Source organism: Papilio xuthus, unplaced genomic scaffold (assembly GCF_000836235.2).
Source record: "Papilio xuthus unplaced genomic scaffold, Pxut_1.1 DF825783.1, whole genome shotgun sequence".
Lineage (NCBI taxonomy): Eukaryota > Metazoa > Arthropoda > Insecta > Lepidoptera > Papilionidae > Papilio > Papilio xuthus.
In genome coordinates this window covers 1,896,907-1,924,641 of record NW_013532866.1, presented here as the reverse complement: position 1 = coordinate 1,924,641, position 27,735 = coordinate 1,896,907, and the positions used below count along the sequence as shown (strand labels likewise).

Genomic DNA, 27,735 nt, shown 5'->3' with positions numbered 1-27,735 from the left:
GCCGAATGTGCCCGGTGCCCGTTTTAATTCTTGATATACTCGGAAAATTTCGCCTTAAAAAAAAAGGGTGCGAACGTCTGGCTCAACTTTTTGTCCGTTTTTCGCAGTCTCTCGCTAAATTTGTCCGCAATGCAACAGAGCGTGTACATGTCACCGTGCGATTGTGAACATAAGCATTAGAATATTTTACTAGTTTTTTAAACTAATAAAAAATTGTCCACTAAATTAACCGTCTACCACATACAATTTTCATATTTTCTTTGGTTTATAATACATTGTTAGATATAGGAAGCAATGATACGACAGTTAGCTTTGTGCAAAATGGTTTATTGACGTCATTGTCGCAACTACTAGCGAGCGCAGTCGCCGTTCCTTTACGTGCATAGATTATGGGCATACATATATCTTTTTTTAAATCACTTTTACTATCATAAGATGGCAAATGAGCGAGCCACCTGAAGTTCCCGAAATAACGAAGCAACCTTTGCCCATAGATGTTCGCAATTGCAGTTGCCTATCTTTAATTCGCCAAATCCACTACGCATCACAATGTTACGGCTGATTGGACTTGATAGATTAACACTTATACAATTTGACAATAAGCTATTATTTGCTAAAGATGATAAATTAAATAAAATTGTAAATACTTCAACTTCAAAATATGTGCATATTAAATCCGCTAGTAAAATTACAATTTGTCAATATTCACAATAATACGGTGACGTTTTATTTGTAACCGGCTATCTCGACAAACCCACGTGTCTTAGGCATGGCTTTCTCTATAATTAAAGACCTAGAGGGTTAAATTCCTTTACAAAAACGATATAATAAAATATCCTTATGTCAAAGTAATAAGGGTGAAATTAGAATGACATTTAAATTAAGAACATGTGTATCCTTTTAACTGTTATTTTAGTAACAGTTTAATTCTGTTAGTTATTTTATTTGTTAAATTGATTGAAGTTGTCGCTATTTTAGTTATAACATATAGCAGTCGCCCGCTACTCCGTCCGCGTGGAATTAAAAAAACTTAATTAGTAGCCTATGTGTTCTTTCAGACTATGTTCTACATCTATGTAAAATTTCATGGAGATCCATCGGTTTACGGTATGGAGAAGGTAAGGCATGTAGGTAGATCATAGGCCACATAGGCTTCTAATTAAGTTTTCTTTTAATTCCTAGCATACGAAGTCGTTGACAAAAGCTAGTATGTACGTTTTGTTTATATCTATTACTTTTGTATGCGACGTAATTTTTTATGTAAATTACGTTTATAATTTACATAGAAGTCATCGGCTTTAGGTTACGTAGACAGCGAATTACATTTAAGGCAATTTGTTGTGAATGTATCTCAAGCCAAGAAGGCCTTTTAATGTATCTTAAGAGATTACGGTGAGATATAAGACACATATTCCTGCATTCTACTGTATCACATTTATAACCGACATACTTTTAGACATTATTAATTAAAATCTTTTAGCGCGAATGACGTGCTTTCGTTACAGAGTCCAGTGTCAGAATGAATAGTGAGGGGACATACATCGACATTTTTGCACGGCTAGTGTTGCGTCAATACACTGTCACATTTTCGTTTCTTCCTAACAATACAAATGAAGGAACGCGTTAATTATTACATATAAGTAAATATAATACCGTGCCTATAGCACGGATTAAAATCCTTTAATTAGGGTTCTTACTGGGCTCTTATATGGTTTTAATTGGCAAAGGAAACTGTATTAAATATTTTGATAATATCAATTTCCCTATACTTAACATATTATCTCAAATTAATAAGATTAATCACTATAATAAATAAAATAAGTATCTATATAGGTCATAATTAAAAAAAATTGTGTTACTTTTAAGATAATTTTTTTTGTCTGCGCGTCTCATCCGGTTAGTTACTAATTCTTGTAATCATTCCAACTAAGCTCTAGACTTGTGTTAAGTACATGATAATAATCTAACGACGTAATTCGAACTCACGACCGCGTGATGGCAGTTCCCTTAACCGTTAGGCTATTGGGGCTTTCATTATGAGTCGTATGATTTACTTTGAGTGTACCTTTCATCTAAACCTTAATTTATCTATTCAAATCTTTGCTATTTTCTTTCTTATAAAGTAGGAAAATGTCATCATCATCAGCTCACATTACGTCCCTATCGAGAGGCTTGGAGCCAAACCTAAGTTAAGGGTGATTAGGCCATAGTCAACCACGCTGGCCTAGTGCGGGTTGGTTGACTTCACACATATCTTTGAATTTCTTCTAAGATATGTGCAGGTTGCATCACGATGTTTTCCTTCACCGTAAGAACGTCGGATAAATTGTACATATGTAAATCGGAAATCGAAAAACACATTGGTACATGGCGGGATTCGAACCCAGGACCTGCAGATTGCAAGTCAATTGCTTGACCCCTGAGCTATTGACGCTCTCAGGAAAATATATCGAATATATTTTCTGATCTCACGTTGAATTGCAAATGGAAAAGTCTCTCAACGAATAGGAAAAACCCAAACCATTCGGTGCCTATAGTTTTTAAGTGATTGACAACCTGACGAATATAGGCTCCCTTTGATAACCTTTCCGCCGTGAAAAGCTTCGTATCTCGTTTTTTTTTCATTCACTAAAAAAAAATCAACTTGTTTTTTTTTTATAAACGCGACATGAATTGAATACAGCTATTATGTTCTTTTATAAAATTAATATTTTAAAGTACTATTGAAGAATTTGACTACAATGTGACTTATTATTATGAGCGTCGGTGGCTCAGAAGTCAAGCACTTGACTTACAATCTGCAGGTCATGGGTTCGAATCTCGCCATGTACCAATGTCTTTTTCGATTTCCGATTTACATATATCCGACGTTCTTAGGGTGAAGGAAAACATCGTGATGCTGCACATATCTGAGAAGAAATTCAAAGATATGTGTGAAGTCTTTGTATATTATTTTTGACGTCCATAATCCTTCACCGGCGTTCAAAAGGTTAAAGCACATTTAACTAAACAGTTTCTAAGAAAATATCTTGTAGAAAAAAGTCCGTTAAGGATTTAAAAAGACAGATCACTTAAACACGAACTAGTAGTCAGTCAAGTTTCTACACGACTTAAATAGCAAAACCCGTCAAAGTAATTAAGCTAATTGGACGTTAAACCAGTCGAAATTTATGCTAGCGTTTTATAGCTCACAATATAAAGGTAAGGTTATGTTATTAACGCTGTAGCGATTACCAATAAAAACAAAAAAAAAATGTCCACTTTAGTCATTTCAAAAGTGATCTTTCGTTATATACAGATTGAGTAAAACCTTTTTTAATCTTTTACAATATTATTTTCATTGATTTGCTATCTTAAATAAAATATTAAAAAAAATTGACACTTTTTTATAGGAGAAGGGGGCAAACGAGCAACGAATCGCCTAATATTATTTGATCCGACGCCCATGGACATCCGCAACGCCAGAGGAACCGCAGATGCGTTGCCGGCCTTTAAGGAAGGTGTACGCTCTTTTCTTGAAGGCCCCTAAGTCGTAACTTAACAATAATGGTATCTTCTGAAGCATAGCCTTACGAATATTATAAATTCTACCGTTTGGATAGATAAATGAATAGATGTTTGTTCGTAGATATCTCCAGAACGGCTGAATGCATGCTATATGCTAAATTTCATCGAGATGTCTGTACATAGCCTGTCAGAATACATAGGCTAGTAATTATGCCCTTTTTTAATTCCACGCGGGCGACAGCTAGTAAAAAATAAAATTTTGAACTTATTATACTAGATTTCCACTGCCGAAATACTCGAATAGAAACATTTTTCATCTCAATTTTTTTACAACGAATAGAAAGCCAAACCGATAGACGATAGAAATAACAGCCCTACTTAAAAAAAACGCTGTCTCTTGTGTAATGTAATCGAACCCGAAACTGATTTTTAATTTAAATTAGCATAAACAGAAATAAATACATTCTTTGACATGATTTAATAAGATTTAATTTTAAATCATAACTAAAAGGAATTGGTGTAACGGCGTAGAAAACGTTTATACTAAAACGTTATAACGTAGTTAATTTAATTAAGTTTTTTTGTGTAACTAATATAACTATTGTTATCGTAATTTGATAACGGTTTTTGGTTTATTCACAAATTGAAGATGCATCTTTTATGAATCATCTTAGTAATATATAAATGCGAATGTTTAGATGGATGGATGTTTGTTTGAAGGTATCTCCGGAACGCCTCAACGGATTTTGATGAAATTTAGCATACATGTAGAACGAAGTCTGAAAGAAGACATAGGCTACTAATTAAGTTTTTTTTTTAATTCCACGCGGACGGAGTCGTCGGTGACAGCTAGTAGGTACGTAAATAGGAAATTTTAGACGGAATAGGTACTAAATTTTTATATTGCCCAAAAGATGTGGTATTTTCATTCTTTACAAAGTTATCAAAGAGTATGAGCAATATTTTTTTTAATTTTCAAGTAATAAGTTACATTTTGTTTGACAAAAAATGCAATATTACTTTTGGTGCGTCGCAATTTTCATTACTCTACCTTTTGTTTTAATAATACAAAATATTTTTTTTATTATATTAAAAACAACAAAAAGAGACAGTAGAGCGTCGGTGGCTCAGGGGTCAATCACATGACTGGAATCTGCAGGCCTTGGGTTCGAATCCCGCCATGTACCAATGTGTTTTTCGATTTCCGATTTACATATATACATTTATCCGACGTTCTTACGGTGAAGGAAAACATCGTGATGCAACCTGCACATATCTTAGAAGAAATTCAAAGATATGTGTGAAGTCAACCAACCCGCACTTGGCCAGCGTGGTTGACTATGGCCTTATCACCCTTAACTTAGGGTAGACTCCGAGCCCCTCGGTGGTGACGTATAGTGAGCTGATGATGATGATGAAAAAACAGACAGAAAGTTACATAAATTGATGACCAATTGGAATTTCGGAATATGTTAATTTTTTTTACATCTATTAATTAATACAAGTTTTGTTTTTAAATTCATAATAAACTTTACTAAAGTCATAATTGTCAAAGTTTGACATTTAAAATACCGTCTAAAAACATTCCGATATTAATTATATTGGTTTCATCGAACCAGTTATTTACAGATCCGTTGATTTTAATGTCGAATAAAATCATCTAAACTTTTTTTATGTGGTCCATTTGTGAAAGTAATCTTTCGTAGTTTGATAGAAGGTATCTACAGAACGGCTTAACGGATCTCGGTGAAAGGCATATATAGCACATAGTCTGGACGAACACATAGGCTACTTATTAAGTTTTTTTTTTAATTCCGCGCGAACGAACTCGAAGGACCAAAGTTGTCAAAGAAAACTTATATACTCCCTTTAACTAACTAACGAAGTTTAATGCTGTTTGGAAGAAAATCCGATAATGTGCCGGTGTACTGGCGCATCTCTAGCCATACTAAAATATCGACGTTTATGTCCCCTCACTAATCATTCTGACACTTGGTAACGAAAGCGCGCCATTCTCGCTAAAGGATTCTAATTGATAATGTCTAAAAATACGAAATAATAGATAATAAGAGTCAATCCTGTTCATACACAAATCTATAAAAATATATCGATTACTAACTCGTTATAAATATCGATATAATCTTACTAATATTATAAATGCGAATGATTAGATGGTTTTTTGTCTGAAGGTATCTCCGGAACGACTAAACGGATCCTGATGAAATTTGGCACCGATGTAGAACATAGTCTGGAAAAAAACACAGACTATTAGTTAAGTTTTTCTTTTTTTTTCCGCTTGGAAGTAATCGCAGGCGACAGCTACTAATCGATATTTTTAACGTTCAATCGATTTAATATCGATATTTGAAATGTTTGTCGATGTATTATCGATATTCTCATCCCTACGGTACAGGATTCCACTAATGTATTGTCCATCTCTGCTTAGCACGTTTAGTTCCTGCACTTAAAGCGTTTAATTGCTGCGGATTTGTGTTCTACAAATCCCCATTCGGTGTGACACTAATGACTGGATATACTCGCTTTTATCAGATAATGTTTGACATAGATATGCTATTAGTTCCAGGACAACGATTATAATGACATTACGAGAACATAAAAAAAAACATGTAAAAGTACAGTTGGATATAATAGGTAATTACTAGTGACTTCACAATTTTTATAATAAAAAAATATTGTAATAAACGGATTCTCTATGTCTATAAGGTCGCAGTCAGGTTTGGATGGATGGATATTTGTTTGAAGGTATCTTCAGAACGACTTAACGGATCTAGATGAAATTTGGCATTCATATAGAACATAGTCTGGAAGATCACATAGGCTAATACGTTTTTTTACGCGCGGACAGAGTCGCGGGCAACAGCTAGTTATTATATATATAAAAATTATCGTCATCCCATTCATTACCTTTGACAAAATAGAGATAAAAAGTTTTTTAAACGTCGATTTAGGTTCCAAAAAGTATTTTTACGAATAAAATAAATTCACGTACGTACGATATAGTTATAACTGAATATAAATTAAACAAATTATGTTCTTAATCAAATTAAACCGATGTCATGCCTGTCAAACTGACAATTAACAAATGTCAAACTCAACTGACGTTTCTGTTCTTTACCTATTCACCGGCGTTACTTAATCTATGACGTTACGTCACTGTTGACATTGTCCCGCTTTCAGAACAAACATTATATAGGCTTAATTATTCATGTAATAGATACTTCTACTTACCTAGAGTACGGCTTGAGGTCACCTTGACCTAAAAAAATTAAATTGATTTATCAAGTATAATGCTACTTTACATAGTTATTACATTGGATATAGCTAGGGGAAAATACTTAAAAGGTCTAAATAAGTTAATCTGTTTTTTTTTATTTGGTGGCAAATGAGCAAGCGGTCACTTAAATTCGCCGACTGATGATGTGTGACTGATGCCAACTGATACCCATAGACATGCGCAGTCGCAGATGCGTTGTCTACCTTTTATCGGCGGAGGAGGGGACGCACAGTAGAATTTCCCTTCCTGTGATTCCCCTCCTTAGTCATGTGGTTCCATGGTTTCTTTATAAGAAAAGGATGGGAAGGTAAAGGGGATTAAGGCCTCCCGCACCAGAATTAACAGATGAAACACGGAATTGCTTCCACTTCACGCCTGTCTTTTGTGTGGTCGTGGTACTCGTATTACGGTACGGCCTGCTGGCCGACCAATTTATACTTCAAATATTTTTGCTAGCATTTATTACTGTTAAAATAAATAATCTTAATATTAATCCTACGGGAGTTTTACTTATAATTTAAACCCACAGTTTTATAGCATAAATATTTATTCTTGTTTTTAGGTTATATGAATATAACAAGTTGCTTCATAAAAAAGTATTTTTAACGAAAACATTTGAATAATTCATTATTACGTTAATTTTCAAAAAGCTTTTTCAAATTGAAATTATAATAACGAGTCAGTAGTCCAATGCTGAAAAGCACGCGTGCATGTAACTCAACAATATCCTTATGTTAAATACAGCCCAAGTTATAAAATAAAAGAGGACCAGTCTTACGAAAGTATTAAGGCTCACCAACACCACACCGCGTATACAGACGTACCACAGAACCGCTTTATCGCCTGCAGGCGACTGTCACGACTGACACATGGCGCTTAAAAAAACCAAGATCATAGCCACACTACAGGTGGCCTTAATTAGACTAGAGATGTATTGTTTACTAAAGAAATGAAACATTAAAAAAGACTATAAAGGTAGAGGAAGACCAAAGCCAGTATGCATGGATTGTGTGAAAGATATGCGTAGGAAGGGGGTAGATTCAGATATGACTGATACAGATGTATTGAGGAGTACATACTGTCCGACCCTCCATACGGATAAGCTGGCTGATGGACGATCGGCAGAGGAAATCCATTTTTCACATAAATTTAGACTTAATTTCTTTATTACACTTACTTTTTAATTACGATATCTTATAATTCAAGATATAAAAACTATTTTTATCAAATGTTTTAATAACGCTTAAGTTTGTACTTTGTACCACACAATCGCGCAAACTGTATATTATTTTGTTGCTTGCATGAACCATATCGCTAAGTGTTTGGCTGAAAAACTAATCTAGTAATGCTTTTTAAAATAGAAATTATAATCAATGACAAGTAAAGTACTCAACACATACTAATAAAAATTGTAGGTAAATTTTTACACAACAAAATTTAATCTTTATTACAGCAAAATATATGATATAAATAAACTTTTAAAGTATTTAAAACTCTGTAATAAAGTTATTCTGTATTTACTCTGTATTTGTAATTTCTCTGTATTATAGTAAGATAACAGTGGTAGAGCCCGCTTTAACATCTTCGCACGAATTATTGGCCCGGCTTGCCCGGTGAAATACCACGACCACAACGAAGACAGGCGTCAAGTGGAAGTGATTCCGCGTTTCGTCTAATAAGTGTGCGTCCCGGAGGCCTAATTAAGTCCTCTTTCCCGTCCTACCCTTTTTCGTATAAGGAAAGGATGGGAAGTGGAAGTGGACCTTCCGGATGAGAGGATGCATGGAAATGTTTTCTTTCTGCGCATCCTCTTCTCCGTCGATTAAAGGTAGGCAACGCATATGCAATTGCGTATGTCTATGGGCAACGGTCACTTCGCTATTTCAGCGATATCAGGTGGCCGCTCGCTCGTTTGCCACCTTATAATATAAAAATAGAGTTGCTTCTAATAAATCAGTGTCAATACGAACATCGGTGAAAATTTTACAAAAATGTTTTCTACATATTCTTATGGATATCATAATTTAAAACACTTCATTATCTTATTTGTTATAACCTAAGTTCTGCTAATGTAGAAACAAAAGACGATCGTATCATTCCATACTTTATTCGTAAATATGTTATACTCAAAAAGTTTTTGGTTATTTAATGTAAACTCACCTTTATAAATAAGTGCCAATCAGTCGATTCTTATTGAATACTTTATGAGCATCGCTAATTGCGCGCAACTCGGCTGACACAATATAAATCATAGCTATTTTATTTTCCCAACAAAATATAATATGATTCGAATTGGTTATTGAAAAACCTGTTCAAGAACCATTAAACTACTGGTGTTAAATTAATTTTAATAGTTAACTTCTGCGGTTATTAAAGATTTCAACTATAACTTAGTGAAGTATAAAAATTTTCTATCATCCTGTCTTGTTTTTAAAAAGAAAAAATAACTTAATGATACTATCTAGAGGGTCTAAACCTGTTGCGTTAACCCTACGTTCCTACCTACAGAAGAACCGTCAAGTGGAAGCAATTCCACGTACCGTCAGTACCGGTGACCTTCTGTTAGTCCTCTTTCCCTTCTCACTCTTTTCATAAGAACAATGGGAAGGAGAAATGGATTTTTCAGAGACGGGGACGCATAGGAAGGATAACATTTGTGCGTCCAATTCTCCGTCGATTGAGGGCAATTGCAATTGCGTATGTCTAAGGGTAGCGGTCAATTCGCTGTTTCGGCACCTTATGATTTAAAAAAATCTTGAAAGGGATACCGTAAGATGATAATAAGGAGTCGTCGTATCATGTATGCTTAAAATATCCTTGTTTCCTCACATAATGTACAAAAAAATAACTTTATTGTCATTACGTAACTTCGAGAACAAGAAATAGGAAAGACAAAGCGACATCTTACGGACTCTTAGGGAAAAATAAAGAGATACAATTAATGTAACTAGGTCAATTACCCTTTTGATGCGTATGCGATAAAACGAAGAAATTAAGTCTATTAATTCGTGTAGATAACTTATTTCTATCATAGTATTTGACCACTTATAAGAAGCAGAATTATAAAGAGAAAAAATTTATTCAACGGATCTCGATGAAATTTGGCACAGATGTAGAACATATTCTGGAAGAACACATAGGTTTATCCAATGCGGTAGCAATAAAGAAGTAACAGCCCGAGCCGAGGCTCCTGAGGGAGCCCTCGAGTCTTGTTACTCATAAACGAGGTTCAGGCTAAGCGACATCTGGTCTCGGCCACCTCAAGCCCGGTGAAGCTGTAAATGCCTCTTCAAGGCAAACAGTGACTACTCAGTCACAAAAATAAGCTACTAAGAAAGTTTTTTTTTTTAATTCTGCAAACGGAGTTATGGCATCTGTCGGTATAAAGTACACCAACCAATTTCATTACAATTTTGACTTTTTTTGTCGTTGAAAGCACGTGTCGAATCGTTTTATGCTAGTTTCGTAGTTTTATAAATTTACAACAAGTTTTCTTCCTGTTTCTAATAATAAATTGATCGTGTAGCAAGTACAGCTTGTTCAAATATACAAGATGATTAACACGTATCAGACGTTACGCGCTGGCCACCAAACGTTGAAAAGTGATAAGATATTTATGACTTTGTTAATTACTTAACACAAGGGTAACAAAAAAGTTATTATTCAACATTAAAAAAGCAATGTTGTTAAAAATCTCCGATTTATATAGACGATTGACCTGACTGAATCATCGTTTAAACATCTTACTAATATTATAAATGCGAATGTTTAGATGGATGGATATTTGTTTGAAGTTATCCATAACGGCTGTATAGATCTCGATGAAATTTGGCATACATATAGAACATAGCAGAACACATAGGCTAGTAAGTATGTTTTTTTTAATTCCCCGCGGACTCCAGTATAAATTTTTGCATCATACTGTAATCGCTCTCTGTGATGTTGTTGCGATCTGCGATAATACTTATATTATAAATGCGTAAGTGTGTTTGTATCTCCAGAGCGGCTCCACGGATCTCGATAAAATTTGACATACATATAGAACATAATCTGGAAGAACACATAGGCTACTTATTATCATCATCATCAGCTCACTATATGTCCTCACCGAGAGACTTGGAGCCTACCCTAAGTTAAGGGTGATTAGGCCATAGTCAACCACGCTGACCAAGTGCGGGTTGGTTGACTTCACACATATCTTTGAATTACTTCTCAGATATGTGCAGGTTGCATCACGATGTTTTTCTTCACCCTAAGAACGTCGGATATATGTAAATCGGAAATCGAAAAACATCGGCGGGATTCGAACAGAGGACCTGCTGCAGATTGCAAGTCAAGTGTTTGACCACTGAGCCATCGACGCTCTTATTACTTATTATATTTTTCTTTAATTCCACACAGACGGACTCGTGCCATCAGGTACTCCTTATAATCATGTATTAGAAACTGTCAATCGCAAGATCAAATGCCACTATTAAGTCACACTTAATCGCTTGTCAGTTTGAGTGGCGGCCGACAGATTACTGCATCTCATATCCAAGCTTCTAGCACACTAGTAATCTCACATGCAAATTATTATAAAGTCACAACGAATGATAAATCGATTTGAAGACAAAAATCTTACTTTTTATATGATAAGTAAAGCAAGTAAACATCTGACCTCGCTGAAATACCTATGCGACTGCTGACGTTGCCTACTTTTAATCGACGGAAGAGACGACGCGTGGAGAAGTGAAAGATGTCAGGACCGTCTGTGGTGATGCCTGTACTTACCCGGATTAGGAAAATGAATTATACTGTCGTTGTACTTATAGAATTTAATGTAAATCTGTTAGAATATTAAATAGCTATCGGTCTATAAGAGCGTCGGTGGCTCAGGGATCAAGCATTTGCCTTGTAATCTGCAGGTCCTGGGTTCGAATCCCGCCATGTACCAATGTGTTTTTCGATTTCCGATTTACATATGTACATTTATCCGAAGTTCTTACGGTGAAGGAAAACATCGTGATGCAACCTGCACATATCTGAGAAGAAATTCAAAGATATGTGTGAAGTCAACCAACCCGCACTTGGCCAGCGTGGTTGACCTAATCACCCTTAACTTGGGGTAGACTCCGAGCCCCTCGGTGGGGACGTATAGTGTGCTGATGATGATGTTGATGATCAGTCTTTAAGATCTAAGACGTAGTTTCAAAATAACTAGCTACCTTAACTCGTTTTCCGTTATTAGTTAGACAATTAACGTTATTAGGCAAAATAACACGAAACTTTTACTAGACAGGCGATAAATTTCGATGCTTAAAGCTTCTTGGCAACGAAACAACTAGAAATTACCACAATTAAGTCTGTCTATAAACGGGAAAGCAGTAGTTTCTTTAATGCATACTTCGGCTGTAAATAGGGATTATTCATATACTAGCTATAGCCCGCGACTCTGTCCGCGGGCGATGTAAGTATAAAAATAATACAAAATTCGTAATTTAAGCAAAAAAAATAATTAAATTTTTTATATATATAATAAGGTGGCAAACGTGCGAACGGTCACCTGAAAGCGCTTAAATAGCGAAGTGACCGTTACCCATAGACACACGTAATTATATATACGTTGCCTACCTTACGGAGGAGAGGATTCACAATAAGAAAATATTTCCCTTTCCATGCATCCTCTCGTCCGGAAAGTCCACTACCACTTGCCATCCTTTTCTTATAAGAAAAAGGGCGGGAAGGGAAAGAGGATTAAATTAGGCCTCCGGGACGCACACTCATCATACGAAACGCGGAATTGCTTCCACTTCACGTATGTCTTCTGTGTGGTCGTGGTATTTCACCGAACGAGCCGGGCCAATAAATTTACTACACGGGTTTCTTAATATTTTTAGCATTTCTAAGAAATCTTATAATCTATTATATATTTAATTAAATAAAACTTAATAGGTATTTCGTATTTCGCTTGTCATAACTTTCAACGTAATCCAATAGCGATGTTTTGAATTACTCAACGTAATTAAGTTCTCGTTCATCAAAGTTAATTCAAAGTTCGCGTTATTTCTCATATTTCCAACTCATACAAAGAAACCATACAAAATACACGTTCAATGTCGAAATCTTATTAACTATGAAGAAATATAGAGAAACCTTAAAAAAGCTGATTGCCTCGTGTTTTCACCTTACTTGAAAATAGAACTGAATAAGAACATTTGTACAAGAATTTTAAATAATAAAAATTTACAATCATCATCAGCTCACTATACGTCTACCCTACCCTAAGATAAGGGTGATTAGGCCATAGTCAACCACGCTGGCCAAGTGCGGGTTGGTTGACAAAAAATAGTAATTTTAAAAACTTATAAACGTGATTCTAATCCATTGACATTCCCAGAATAAGAATGCCATCTCAATTTTCAGAATAACACCGTTTAGGGGAACACAATGGAACAATTATACATACACTAGCTATTAAAAAAACTTAATTAGTAGCCTATGTGTTCTTCCAGAATATGTTCTATATGTATGACAACTTTAAATGAGATCCAAGCAGCCATCCTGGTAATACATTCTATCAAACATCTATGCTTACATCCAAATGAACGCATTTATAATATTAGTAAGAAGAAAGATTTGTCTGTTATTCTAAAATTCGCTTACAAAATTGTATTAACAATCTTATTAATATTATAAATACGAATATTTAGATGGATAGATGGATGTTTGTTAGAAGGTATCTCTAGAACGGCTCAAGATATCTTGATAATATTTGGCATCGATGAACATAATCTAGAAGAACACATAGGCTACTAATTAAGTCCTGTTTAATCGCGCGTATACGTAGTCGCTGGTGATAGCTAGTCTATAAATTTTAATACGAATTAAATGTTGACAGTTCACGGTATTTTAATAAGAAATGATACTTAACTTTTTTTTATAAATTAACAAACGAAAGACAGAACGGTGAAAGATAAAATCGTAGAATTGAGGGCTCCATGCCAACGACATGAAAGTAGGTTGTGCACGTATTGCGTGTGGTTATAGCCTGTAGGCTACCCTTAGCACATCAAGTAACACCAATGGATATTATAAAAGTTGAAACCGGTTAAAACGACATTAAAAAAACCGATTCAGTCGCATTAACCGATCGTCAGCACTGATATAATCTGTGGTGCTGTTCCAAAGCTTATTCTTTTGTTCGCCACATTCTTACCAATATTATAAATGCTACTGTTTAGATGGATGTTTGTTAGAAGGTATCTCTTGAACGGCTGCATTTATCTCGCTTAAATTTGGCATATATGTAAAACATAGTCTAGAAGAACACATAGGCTATTATTTTTTTTCAATCTCGTACGGACGGAGTCACGTTGACAGTAAGTAACTTATAAAAGAAAGCATTAACCGAATGAAATCCGAAATCACTGGGCAATACTCAAATTTTGTATACAAATATTTGGTGAGCATATTTTTTTATTGTCCTTTGAAGGTTTTAAGAGGGAGGTCTTAATGTAGGAGAAATTATCTTTATTAATAACGTTTTTTTTATATCATAAGGTGGCAAATGAGCGACCGGCCACCTGAAATAACTGAAATAGCGAAGTGATCGTTGCCCATAGACATACGCAATTGCATATGCGTTGCCTAACTTTAATCGACGGAGGAGAGGATGCACAGAAAGAAAATATTTTCCCTTCCCATGCATCCTCTCATCCGGAAAGTCCACTTCCACTTCCTATCCTTTCCTTATAAGAAATGGGATGGAAGAGGAGTAAATTAGGCCTCATGGACGGAAACTCATCAGACTGTACACGGAATTGCTTCCACTTGACGCCAGTTTTCTGTGTGGTCGTGGTATTTCACCGGGTTAGCCGGGTCAATTCGTGCGAAGATGTTAAAGCGGGCTCTACCATTGTTAAGATACCTGAGTAATAAATAAGCAAAGCAAAATCAGTAATTGTTAATTTTGTTCGGTGGAAAAATAAAGTACTATAAATCAAAGACAATCGGTTTGTCGCTAAAATCGATTCGTATCACGGCGTGAGAAAATATCGAGTCAATTTCGATTCAATCGATACAATCGTTATAAAAACGCGATAGCAATTATTGTAATTACATCGATTGACTTCGGCAATGAGTCATAGTTGTAACAGACGGGTCTTTAAATTCTATTTTTATTTATTTATTGAAGAAGAAAACTTTTTTCTTATATCATAAGGTGCGCAAACGAGCGAGCTGTCACCTGAAATCGCTGAAACAGCGAAGCGTACGCTGCCCATAGACATATTAAATATTGACATTTGAATCAAATGTCGTCTTAAAAACATATATTTGTAGAGCGTACCTAATAAATGCAGAAAACTAAACATCAACGAAACGCCTTGAACATTATTCCCGTGACGAGGAATTTATTATGTTTCGCACGAGTAGGCAATTAGTAATCGATTCAGCAAAAAAAACATTGATGAAATTTTATAATGAACATACACAAGACAAAGATTAACCGTGGGTTTCTGAGACATGGATTACGATATTTTTTATACATAGGTCTCAGAAACTATCCGTAAGTAACAGATTAAATAATTAAGTTCAAAGTTCTGTGTATATTCTTAATAGTTAATCAACACTAAGGAAAGCTTTAGTGTTTAAACGAATTGAGCGTGGTAGTAACGAAGACCTACATCATTGGCAGATTTTCATCAACTTATTCTCCCCCCTTTTTTTAAGACCATATTAAACTTTTTTATCAATTGCTTGACATTAATACCCATTTTAATATCATAATGAATGGTCCACTGACTACTCGGAAAAAAGATAAAAGGTAAAAGGTGTTAAAAGATAAAAGTTATGATATCTTTTCATTCTTTCTTCATTGCATTGCAATTTAAATAAGTAATTCCGTTTTATTTTAATCTATAAATTTATTTGCTTTAAAAGCTTTAAAAATGCAACTGGCAACATTTTACTTTTGTATCATCAAAGGGAATTGCACTTTAATATCTTAACTATAGAGTACAAATTTGATTTAGGAGATTTGACCTTGTAGTTATTTAAATTTTTACTCAAGCCTACTATTCAATGGGAGACTGTGCTGATAAAGTATCAGCTTTTTTTGAAATAATACAATAATAAGACATTTAATCCGTCAAAGACATAAAAAATAAAAAAAAAATTAACATAACGAAACTATACACGAAAATTTCGTGACCATTGTTTTCGATTTACAATGCAAATGAAATTGTTTCTTTTTATGCCAACTTTATTCTTCAAAACTATGTAGAAAAATAAAATATTAATAATGCATAAAGTTAAACAGTGGTAGAGCCCGCTTTAACATCTTCGCACGAATCGTCCCGGCCCGCCCGGTGAAATACCACGACCACACAGAAGACAGGCGTCAAGTGGAAGCAATTCCGCGTTTCGTCTGATGAGTGTGCGTCCCGGAGGCTTAATTTAGTCCTCTTTCCCTTCCCATCCTTTTTCTTATAAGGAAAGGATGGGATGTGGAAGTAGACTTTCCGGATGAGATGCATTGAATGGGAAAATATTTTCTTTCTGTGCATCCTCTCCTCCGTCGATCAAAGGTAGGCAACGCATATGCAATTGCGTATGTCTATGGCCAACGGTCACTTCGCTATTTCAGCGATTTCAGGTGGCCGCTCGCTCGTTTGCCATCTTATGATATAAAAAAGTTATAAAACACATAACTTATTTATTTGTTCGATTAATATTATTACAAAACCGATTCTCGATAGTTCATAGTTGTTTTTAATGCGCGTACGGTCGACAGTATAACAACCGTCCATTAAGAACAATATCAACTCTCATACAAAATTAATTCCATACTTTATAAGCGTGAATTGTCAAACTAATCTATCTTAGACACACTATAATACTGTCTAAAACTAGTGTACTACGATTTGGTTCGTGTTGGAACTTGTATTATAAATTTTAAATATTATTAATATACCAAAATGTGATCTATTTTTTGTTTTATCCTTCATATTCAAGCTTGAATGAATTCACAATCATTAATTTGAGATTCACGTCACAACGGATGTTCGTTGGGAAATTTTCAACGTTGATAATATCAGATTAATGCGCATTCGAGACGCTCGCAAATTTACTTTAAACCACAAAGACTGCATTCACATTATAGCGTAAGTCTTTGACGAGAATTTGAAACTAATTTGAACAAAATCAGTTTAATTTAAAAATCCATGCAATGGCAATTGTAATCATCATCAGGTTACTACACGTCCCCACCGAGGGGCCTCGGATGATTAGGCCATAGTCAACCACGCTGGCCAAGTGCGGGTTGGTTGACTTCACACATCTCTTTGAATTTCTTCTCAGATATGTGCAGGTTGCATCACGATGTTTTCCTTCACCGTAAGAATGTCGGATAAATGTACATATGTAAATCTGAAATCGAAAAACATATTGGTACATGGCGGGATTCGAACCCAAGACCTGCTGACAAGTTAAGTGTCTGACCCCTGAGCCACCGATGTATTATAATAGTAAAGAACTAGTTTATTTTATACTAGCAATAGTCTGCGACTTTGTATTTGCTATCTGGGGATCTGGGGACAGTACCTTTCCAACAATTGAATAATAGATTCTGTTGTTTCTTACTATCTTATTTCTTACTTTTATAAATACGAATGTTTAGATAGATGGATGGATAGTTTGTTTAGTATCTCCAGAACGCAAGGATCTCGCTGAAATTTAGTATTGATTTAAAACATAGTCTAGACAACTACATATGCTACCAATTAGGATTTTTTTTTATTCCGCGCGGGCGGAATTGCGGGCGACAGCTAGTTTATAATACCTTCAATGCTTCAGTAGGAAGCAAATTACTCATTGTTATAAATATTAAATTAGACGTTGCAAGATACCGTCTTTATAAAAATAAAACCTAATGTTAACTTTGTATTAAAATCGTGACAACTCATTTGATAGATTCTGTTTGTTTTTTTACCAAGAGATTGAAGCACTGCCGTCGAGGTAACGGGAATTAATAAAATAAATACACGAAAGCATTGACACTTTTGTCGGCATGTATATTGGAAGACCGGTTTCAGAGTGTTGCTACATTAAGACGCGAAAGCGTTGTAAGACTTCTTTACACGCGTAGAGAAATATATTGTCATCTCTCTTTTTCCAGGCACGAATGAAAGGGATAACAATATGTTGTTATTGTTTAATTATTTACGCTGCCTCAATGCTAAAACTGTCATCTTGTGTTTCGAAAATCGAATAATAAATGCTGTACTCCTTTGTTTATTATTTTGCATTCTTTTGACTATCAAATTATTTTTATTTTGGGAAATAAATATCAAAATACAATTAATTACAGAAACACAAGTTTTAATAAAAATCTTAACCGTAGGTTAGTAAAATAGTTATAGTCATAGTAAATAAAAAGAAATAGCAACATTAATTAATAGATTTCTTTTAGCACGCAAATTGTAACATGACGCATATTCTGTATCTTACTAATATTATAAATGCGAAAGTTTAGATGCATGGTTGTTTGTTTGAAGGTATCTCTAGAACGTCTGAATGGATCTTGATGATCGGCATACATATAAAACATAGCGTGAAAGTACACGTAGACTAATATTTATGTTTTCTTTTATTTCTCGCGGACGGAGTCAGGGTGAATCCACATCTTCTGTTTCCGCTTTTAATATAACCGCATCCTAAAATTGTTCACTTGAACAGGAATTGTCAATTAAGCGTTGTTAAATTTTTATGAAATGGCTTTCTATACTCAACATATCCCCGATAAAATAATTGACATCGCTATGAGAGATTTTAATATAAAGATAATTCCGTTTTTCCCATGTCTATTTGAATTTGTAAATATAATAGTATATACATTTAAGAAAAAATACTTTACCAAAAGAAACAAGCAAGCACCAGAATTCGCAGAATATATTTGCAGATGCCTTTAATCAACAGAGGAGGTAATACACACAAAGGGAATTCTTCTCTTACCAATACCCTCCCCTGCTTCAGAGCTTCTCCCATCCTTACCTTTTATGAAAAATATGGGAAGGGAAATCGTACACTCGTCAAATCTTCTGCGATTCGTAGACTCATTAAACAAAAAACCCTCTTATCGTTGCATAAGTGCACACGTGAACAATAAGAAAATTTAAATGGATGGATGGAAATTTGTTTAAAGTTATCTCCGACAATGTTGAACAAATTTTGATGAAATTTGACCCACATGTAGAACATAGTGGAAGAACGCATAGTCTACTTATTACTGTTTTTTATTTCGCGGAGAGTCGCGGGCCACAGCTAGTCTTTAATAATTTTAGTTTATCATATCTAGAATTACCAGTGGAAATACACCTTAAATTCATCAATGAGTGTACAAAGCCAATTTTCAGGTTATACATAGTAATTCGATAACGTGGCCTGACCGTGTTCACTCATTGTCACATTTCGCTGCAACCGCTTGGGAATGTAACTTGTTAGTCTTACTTGTAATCCCAAGACGAGGTAATATACCTTGTTCCGTTAATGTGTTAATTTATTGATACACTACTAACTTCCTTCACTTGGGATTAAAAAGAGTTTTTATTTAGTTAGTCTTATATACTTCTTCATCAGCCTTTATTTTTTAACTACCCGAGACTCCGTCCGTGCGAAATTAAAACAAAAATAGCAGGCTATGTGTTCTTCCAGACTATGTTCTACATGTATGCCAAATTTCATAGAGGTTCGTTCAGCCGTTCTAGAGATATCTTCAAACATCCATCCATGCATTTATCTAAACATTATATGGCCTATTATATATACTATAGACATATTTAAGAGAAATAATTCTTTTATACATATTTTTTGAGTAATTTAAACCGTTTATGCAACGCACGCAACGAAAGTCCTCAAATGTGAATAATTTTCCCCGTTTTTGCAACATTTCTCACTGACACTTCGCTCCTATTGGTCGCAGCGTAATATCATATAGGCTAAAGCCTTCCTCTATAAATGGACTATCCAACAAAAAAATATTTTTTCAAATCGGACTACTAGTTCCTGAGATAAGCGCGTTTAAACAAACTCTTCCGCTTTATGCACATTCAATCCCTTCAAGTTTTTGACTTCAGACTTTTTTAATTTATGTAGGTTTTAAATTTGATTTAGATCCGTACAGCCGTTGTAACATTCATCTTAAATTTGATATCATCATCGTCCATCTATGCTTTTAGCCAATTATTTGGAATCAGCCTTCTTTGTTCTTCTGACAGCATGATTCTTGGATTCTTGGTAAACAAAGTCGATTTCTCTAATATTCTTTTGGAATTAATATTAAAATTTGATTTATTCTAAATATTTGACCTCCTGTAAACTAAATGGTTTGACCTTTTTTGAAGCATGGGACATCATTCAAATCGGTTTTTTTATATTATAAGGTGGCAAACGAGCGAGCAGCCACCTGAAATCGCTGAAATAACGAAGTGTCCGTTGTCCATAGACATACGCAATTGCATATGCGTTGCCTACCTTTAATCGACGGAGGAGAGGATGCACAGATATAAAATATTTTCCCTTTCCATGCATCCTATCATCCGAAAAGTCCACTACCACTTCCCATCCTTTCCTTATGAGAAAAAGGGTGGGAAGGGAAAGAGGACTAATTTAAGCCTCCGCGACGCACACTCATCAGACGAAACGCGGAATTGCTTCCGCTTAACGCCTGTCTTCTGTGTGGTCGTGGTATTTCACCGGGCGAGCCGGGCCAATTCGTGCGAAGATGTTGAAGCGGGCTCTACACCGTATTTTTCCTCTGAATGATACAACATCGGACACGTGCAGGTTTTTTGTCTTTTTTTTAATTACAAAGGTTTCTACTCTATGCACTAATGGATTAATAAGAGCGGTAGTAGTCAGACGCCAAAAATGTACATTAAAACGGAAATTCAGCACGTGAGTCACGCGTTCGGGAAATTTAAATTAAACCGAGTCCGTACTGTTTTAATTGTCCTTTATATTAATCATAATGCGTCCGTCGCGCCGTCCGTCTGTTGCACATGTCAAATTAATGTAACGATTGTGGTCGTACGGATTACCGGAGTTTTAAATTCAATTTTAAACCGACCAAAGAGTTTTATTTATAAAATCCGATTTTATAAATGAAACCGGGAAATGTCTGACTGTGTCGTTTATTCTTTCAACTTGCGAGAAAACTATTTCTTTTGTCGCTATTTGATTTCCATTCACAAGAAAGTAAATGCGTTTATAATTTTTATGCGAGGAATTTCTTGTAAAGTTTTTAACATGAGTTTTTAGCTTATATTACTATTACCAGTGTACGCTTATCGTCTTCCTGTCCTTTTCTCTACTTAGTGTCGGCATAGCAAGTTCTTCTTCTTATACATCTCTATCAACCTCATATCCTCTTTCACCTAATACCTTCATACTTTCTCCAGTCTCCCTCTTTACAGCCATAAGACTATGCCTAAAGTTTTTTATTAATATAACTGAAACAAGCTAAATAATTTTATGTAATACATAGCGAGTCTTGTTCGTAACCATTTCACAGGAACAAAGTTAATAACACGTTGCATTTAAGCTTTGCTATTATCCGCAGAATTGTAGGGTGCTCGGGATTTGCTGAGCACTTTAAGAACAAGACCTCAACGCCCCGCCAGCGCCACTCCGAAACTGTCGAGTTAACGTGGCACGCGACAAATTACGAAATAGTGCAATTATTTCTTTATTTTTGAAATTAAAATTTTTGAAAAAATTTCCAATTTAAAATAGGTGTATTTGACTTCAGAAGTCTTGTTGTGGGTCTTGACCTTGAAGAGCAACTTAAATTAACTACCTACCCTAATTCTTTTACGCATCTCGTCTATAATTCAAACCCAAAGACAAATTGTTTCAATGTTATTAAAAGGTTCTAAATTAAATCTTTATAATATTATAAATGCGATTTTTAAGATGGATGGATGTTTGTTTGATGGTATCTCTAGAACTGAACGGATCTTGATGAAATTTGGCATACATATAGAACATAATCTGGATTAACACATAGGCTACTAATTAAGTTTTTTTTTTAATTCCGCGCGGACAGAATCGCGGTCGACCATCAGTCTTGTATTGCTACATTAACTTTATATTTGACTTTAAAGTACAAATACAAGATAGTTAATTGATGACATTTAACTGTTCGTAACTAACCTTCGTTCAAATTGTCGGCGACAAAGCTTTGAGCGGCACTTGTTAATTAACTGAACGTTACAAGGAGGTTTAAATGCGGTTCTTTTTAATGACTTTCTTAAAATAACGACTTTAAAAAGCTTTGTCGTATGAAGAGATACATTCCAAAGCGTTTTGTCTACATACTTCGTTTCTATAATTTAAATAAATGGGTTGCATAATGTTTTTCACCATTAATAGTTAGTTATTACGCACTAGCTGTAGTCCGCGATTCTGCGCGTTATATGTGTGTGTTCTTAAGTCCTATGTGTTCTTACAGGCTATATTCTGCTCTACCAAATCAGCGTGATACATGCAGCCGTTCTGGAGATACCTTCTAAAATTCATTCATCCAAACATTCGCATTTATAATATTAGTAAGAATAAACTATCGATTCAGGAAATCAAATATATATAACCTCACCCAAATTAACTATCAAATGGCTTTATAAAAAATCAAACTGTGTCTGTTCTTTGTTATATGTAACCAGCATATTAAGACCTGTTACAATAGTCATTTAGTAGTAAAATTACGTAATGTTACGTTTAAAATAAATTTATATGAAGGTCTAAAATGAATTGATGCGTAAAAGCTTTTGTCGTTTTTTTAGGTTGCGCGTAGATTCTTTTGTGACAGTAACGACTGTGTGGGCGAACAAGCGCCTTATAGTTATAATTATGCAATTTTTTGTCGTTCTGTATGTCACTGATAGTTTCTAAATTTTGTCAGATTTTAATCGGACTGGAGGATTACATATTTTTATCTAAATTTTTAATTGATGAAAGACCAATGAAAGTATGGATGTATTGTGTGGAACAGGATATGCGTAAGAACTGGATGGATTCAGATATGACGGCTGATATAGATGTATGGAGGAGTACATACTGTGCCGACCCTCCTTAGAGATAAGGGCAGGTAAAGTCAAGTCATCTTTACCCCTCTCTCATATTATTCTTAAATATTATAAACTCTAAAAGTAATTACATACAAAAAACAATGAAACTTCGACAGTTCTTAAACTGTCGAATCATAATTTCGTTAGCTTTTGACGATTTAGAATAAGCCTAGTTAGATTATTAATAGCCGAAATTCATAATCAATCGGTGACAATTGTACTACACGCTTTTATCTATTCGAATAGGCATTTTTTATACAGTTACGAAACTAAGCATTGTAATAAATCTACTTGAGCAATTCTAACCGTGCGTTTCTTGTCGTCTCTTTCTTTTTTGTAATAAAAAACTGGGATACTGATATGTTCATTGTAGACAAGTGAAAACGTAAACTGGTTAATAATTCGATATCGATTCGCTTTTGTCTTAATCTGAGAGATTTGACTTCAACAGAATTATATTTATTGCATCAGCTTTCTGCCAACGGCCATAACTATTTATTACTTTAATTAAATATGTTATAGTATACTAGACTATGTTCTATATGTATGTCAAATTTCATCGAGATCTGTTCAGCCGTTGTGGAGATACCTTTAAACATACATACATCTAAACATTCGCATTTATAATATTAGTAAGATTTATTTCAAACATCCAATAACTACCACTGTACTTTACCAAGTGTACATCTTACCGTGTCGATGGATGGATGGATGTTTGTTAGGTATCTCTAGAAAGGCTGGATGGATTTCGCTAAAATTTACATGTAGAACATAGTCTGGAAGAACACATAGGTTAGGTACTAAGCAGTTTTGAATGACGCGCAGAGTCGAACAATAGCTAATATAAGAATAACTCCGTAACTCAGAACTCTAGACGGAATTAAAAAAAAATGAAACCATAAAACAACAAAATATATGATCTCCGTGGAACACCTGCCCTAATTACAAGACCTAATACGAATCAAACCTGTTCACATGTACAAAAACAAACACACGCAAATAGCAACTCTTTAACAAAACAATAATACTTATCTCTATTGTTATAAGATTCTAAATCGAATACTTTCAAGTTTTTCAACTTAAACTTATCTTTGTCATTCCGTACTCATCTCAACGACTTTTTTCCAAAACAACTACTTTATAATATCTTTTTTATTTAATAGCTATTTACAAGGTTTTCGAGATACTGGTCGTTATTTTTAAAAGAGATTTGTTTTTTTCTAATTCGCACTTGACACGTATTCGGCTTTTTTAGGTTAAAAACGGAAAATTAAGGTTGTAACAGCAGGAGGTAACAAAGTTTTTTGATCGATAGATAATATTGTACTATGTGAAAACGACTATCACTGTGTTAGTTTTTTTTCCTTTAAACTAAGTTTCTAATAACATAAGTTAGCTGTCTTATTAAATTTCTAACTAATATTATAAATGTAAATGTTTGGATGGATGTTTGTTTGAAGGTATCTCCAGAACGGCTGCACGGATCTCGCTGAAAGGCATACATGTAGAACATAGCCTGAAAGAACAAATAGGCTACTAATTAAGATTTTTAACTTCCGCCCGGACGGAGTCGCGGGCGACAGCTAGCAACATAATAAAAAAGTGAGCTCTTTTATAAAATTTCGTTCCTTATAAATCTACAGATTAAAAAAATTTAAAAATATATATTGTTGTTATCTATATAAGATACGTAGCGTCATTTTAAAACTCGCTTAGGTAAGTCTTTGTCTCGCAAACTCGAATACAGAATAACTATTTTCCTACTATAAAAAGATCGTTCCATTTTCTACCACATTAAAAGAATAAAAACGAGAAATGCTAATAAATAGTCTACAGTAAGATTCAAATGTCAATCTATATTCATAACATAAAAACGTTAATACTTAGTTAACGAAAGTTATTGCCGTACTCAGAGTTTGTCAATATAGGCCTTAGCGTAGGTTTCACATAATCTTACTTATATTATAAATGCGAAAGTTTAGATGGATGTCTGTTTGAAGGTATCTCAGGAACGGCTCAACGGATCTTGATGAAATTTGGCATAGATGTAGAAAATAGTCTGGAAGAACATAGTATAATTAGCGAGAATTAGTTGTTTACATAGGCTAGACTATAGACTTTATTTATTTAATTATGAAATGTTTTCTACCAAACTACATAAACATAATACATGTCTTTATTTAGTTCAGTTTAATATATATTTAAATACGATATTATGTTATTTTTTTATTATAATACCAACTGCTGGTCAGATCGTAAAAATAATGTAAAAGATGATTAATTACATTTAAAATAAAATAACTTTATATTAAATTAATGAAGAACTTTAAAAGTTAAAGGTACTTAAGATTTATTAACTAACATACTCGTAAATTTATCGTATTTTTAATTTCTAATGTTACATGTTTGTAAAAACAAGTAAATATATTTATTTATTGCAAATCAAATGCATTTTCAATTGTAATTAATTAAATAAGTTTAAAACTTACAATTACATACCTCATAAAATTTAAAAACACAATCCCAATAAAACTGCAATTAATCCATAAAAAAAAAAAACAATCTTTAAAACACAAAAGAAAATCACAACACAACACTGGCTGTACGAACTAAACTTTTGATACTGAATAAAAAAAAACAAAATGTCAAACGCGTTCGAAGAGTAAACGCGCGAAACCCTTCCAGCGAAACGTCAGAATTGTCAAAACAAAACGTTGGGTCAAAGGGCATAGAGTAGACGTCCGCTTTGGCGCCAAGTTGACACAGCACTGAGGTAACGAATGGATCACAGAAGTGAGCGGGCGGTGCAGACGAACTTGTGTGCACTATACGCTTGATAAGCCGCGCTGTGACTGCATTCGACGCGTTTGAAGTCACACGAGGGCCGAAGTGAAACAGAGCAGTTGATATTGCAGCACTTCTATTGTTTTAACCTACGAGACAGGCAGAGAGACAGTATTGTCACTAAAGCGTTTGTTTAAAAGCAAAGCATTTTGTTTTGTCTACTTTTCTACCCTCGTGATATATTATCGACTGAGCAAAATGCCTACGTTCGAAATTCAAAAGTCGATTCTGTTTTGTTTTACTCTATTCAAATAAATTCTTAGTTGACTGCATTTAAAGAAATTAATTTTAAAAAGAAAAAATCAATGAATTATTAAATAGACATCGTTTGGTATAAAGAAAGAGATAAAAAATGTTAGTTCTATACGTGACAGAAAGCTAACCTCAAAAATATAACTAAGAACTAACCTCACAAAAAACCCAACAAATTTTAATGTCAATAATGGTGCGTTAGTAGGTAAATTCTTTTTTATGCATGCCATTATGTTAGTGTTAATATAAATAAAATCATACATAAAACACGACTATTTGGACATGACATACGTATCGAGTCGAATAAAATTTTCGAACAGACATCAAATATTATTCGCGTCGAAGCCCGCGCTCTATAGATGGGTAAATGTCTTTGACTATGCAAAAACGGACTAGGCAAAGAAATGCAGTTATCTATACTATTATTATAAAGAGGAAAGATTTGTTTGTTTGCGTTGATTAGGCACCGCAACTACTAAACCGATTTGAAAAAAATCACTACTGGGAAGCTACACTATCGCTGTCTTACATAGACTATATTTATTGCTAGTTTTTTTTTAATTCCACGATTAAGAAGTCGCGGGCGATAGCTAATATTAAATAAATACAGCCACTTTGTGGACAGTTAGCTAAGATGATATGATTATCTTAAATCTCATGTAAATATTACGCTAATCGTCTTTCCTAACGCACAAAGCGACCACACAAACAAGCAAGAAACTCGTTAATACTTACTCACTACTATTATCATCAACTTCTTTCCTATTAAGTCTTTACAATATGTACTAATCTCCCATGGATATCTATCAGCTTCGTATCTGAAGTTTAAAAATTTTATTCGTTTTTTTACCTAGTGGAGAATGCGCACGCTTACCAGATCCTGTCTCTTAAACATCAAAGTCCTCGCTCCATAGATGTGTAAATGTAGCCCCAATTGAAATTCTATTTCCATTCAACTGGGTGAGGTTTCAAATTATTTTTCATGCTTTAGACTGCGTTCACATACGACTAAAATACATATATATTTTATTTACTTTGTTGCAAATAAAAGAATAGGTTAGTTATTTTTATTCACGCGTTTGCATTATTTTGAATAATAATTGCTAGTGTTTGGAATTCACAATGTTAGTTACCATAGTCCTTTGAAACGGCTTTACCTTTTTTGTTATGAAATTTTATATTCATATTCATTAGGTTTGAGAATCGGTTACTATTATTACTCCGCGTGTACGGAGTCGCGGGCGATAGCTATTGTTTTTACATAGGCAAGGAGATCTGTTTAATATTTATTCCGCCATAAAGAATATTACTAACTAGATATTTGGATTATGTACTTGTGTGTTATAAAAGTAAATTCCAAACCAACCAGTCTGCAGTCTCTGCCTACCCCAGAATGTTATGGCCGTAAAATGTATCTTTCTTACTAATCTTACTAATATTATAAATGCGAAAGTTTAGATGGATGGATGTGTAGAACATATAGAACATAGTCTAAAATAACACATATGCTACTAATTATGTTTTTAATTCCGCACAGACGGAGTCGCGTGCTACAGCTAGTGTATTATAAAATAACTTTGATATAAACAGCGCCTTATGTTTATGAAAAATGCATCGCCAATTGACAATCCGATTGTTTAATTGATTCATTCAACGAATCGCAATTCCTCGAGATCGAAATAATTAACGCAATAGGCGATGCTTTCCAATACAATACAGACGGAATATTGC

The 27,735-nt window shown here is 34.3% G+C and overlaps 1 protein-coding gene across 4 annotated transcripts in view; it reads right to left on the bottom strand.

The window, feature by feature from the left end:
- LOC106125750 (irregular chiasm C-roughest protein) overlaps nt 1–25,691 on the bottom strand; it is a 67,245-nt gene extending 41,554 nt beyond the window's left edge. The window contains exons 1-2 of one of the 4 annotated variants that reach the window (XM_013323062.1): nt 25,408–25,691; nt 6,757–6,784 (exon numbers count right to left, since the gene is read on the bottom strand). The gene's annotated coding sequence lies outside the window, so the exon portion shown is untranslated. The remainder of the gene's footprint in view (nt 1–6,756; nt 6,785–25,407) is intronic. The other 3 variants (XM_013323067.1, XM_013323066.1, XM_013323064.1) reach the window with 3 other exon arrangements.
- Between the last annotated feature and the right edge of the window lie 2,044 nt (nt 25,692–27,735).